We start from the raw sequence: 1,390 nt of genomic DNA, 5'->3' as shown, positions 1-1,390 counted from the left end.
TATAGCTCCAGAGGTAACCAGACTGCACTGTCCGTCACTGCCGCACAATCCCATTCCAACGGCATGAAGCAACATTTTCAATCCAGAGCCCTCGAGGATGAAGGGGCCCTGTCTCCCGAAACAAATAAAAGGAAAAAATAGACATTAACAGAGAATAATTAGTAAAAACAATCAACCAAGCCAGTTTTTTTGGCTGTATTAAAATAACCGAAGTTTTTATTGAAGTCATTTTGACAGAAAGATATGCAAATTATTTGATCAATCTTCCGGGAACAGATACTACCGTCATATATAGTTAAAATATGGCTTCCCGGCCATTGACCTTCTTGTGCGAACGCACACGCTATGCCCGAACTCGTACCGGACTTGGTAGATTAATCTGCCACGAGTAATGAGTATGATGGGCAAACATCTATTAGGCGCACTACGAATGTAGTGGTGTGGACATGTTGGGAATGTGGATCTCACGGGGAGCGTGCAAGGGATAAGTCCCTGCAGACGCACTATCCTCTGTGCCCGCGGTGGCTCAGATGGATAGAGCGTCTGCCATGTAAGCAGGAGGTCCCGGGTTCGAGTCCCGGTCGGGGCACACATTATCAACATGTCCCCAATGAAATACATCAACGCCTGTTTGCAGCTAGGGTGTCCATTTAATTATCATTTCAATTTTAGCTAGCAGACGATGTTATGTGCATTGTATCTACAGGGTGTTTCAAAAATGACCGGTATATTTGAAACGGAAATAAAAACTAAACGAGCAGCGATAGAAATACACCGTTTGTTGCAATATGCTTGGGACAACAGTACATTTTCAGGCAGACAAACTTTCGAAATTACAGTAGTTACAATTTTCAACAACAGATGGCGCTGCGGTCTGGGAAACTCTATAGTACGATATGTTCCACATATCCACCATGCGTAGCAATAATATGGCGTAGTCTCTGAATGAAATTACCCGAAACCTTTGACAACGTGTCTGGCGGAATGGCTTCACATGCAGATGAGATGTACTGCTTCAGCTGTTCAATTGTTTCTGGATTCTGGCGGTACACCTGGTCTTTCAAGTGTCCCCACAGAAAGAAGTCACAGGGGTTCATGTCTGGCGAATAGGGAGGCCAATCCACGCCGCCTCCTGTATGTTTCGGATAGCCCAAAGCAATCACACGATCATTGAAATATTCATTCAGGAAATTAAAGACGTCGGCCGTGCGATGTGGCCGGGCACCATCTTGCATGAACCACGAGGTGTTCGCAGTGTCGTCTAAGGCAGTTTGTACCGCCACAAATTCACGAAGAATGTCCAGATAGCGTGATGCAGTAATCGTTTCGGATCTGAAAAATGGGTCAATGATTCCTTTGGAAGACATAGCGGCCCAAACCAGTACTTTTT

The 1,390-nt window shown here is 45.0% G+C and overlaps 1 non-coding gene across 1 annotated transcript; it reads left to right on the top strand.

Moving 5' to 3' along the window:
- The first annotated feature begins 514 nt into the window (after window positions 1-514).
- On the top strand, window positions 515-589 carry Trnat-ugu (transfer RNA threonine (anticodon UGU)). Its single transcript has one exon. It is a non-coding gene; the product is annotated as a tRNA-Thr (tRNA).
- The last annotated feature ends 801 nt before the right edge of the window (window positions 590-1,390 follow it).

The sequence above is a fragment of the Schistocerca nitens genome, chromosome 1 (assembly GCF_023898315.1).
Source record: "Schistocerca nitens isolate TAMUIC-IGC-003100 chromosome 1, iqSchNite1.1, whole genome shotgun sequence".
In the NCBI taxonomy this organism is placed as follows: domain Eukaryota; kingdom Metazoa; phylum Arthropoda; class Insecta; order Orthoptera; family Acrididae; genus Schistocerca; species Schistocerca nitens.
This window is presented reverse-complemented; position numbering and strand designations above follow the sequence as displayed.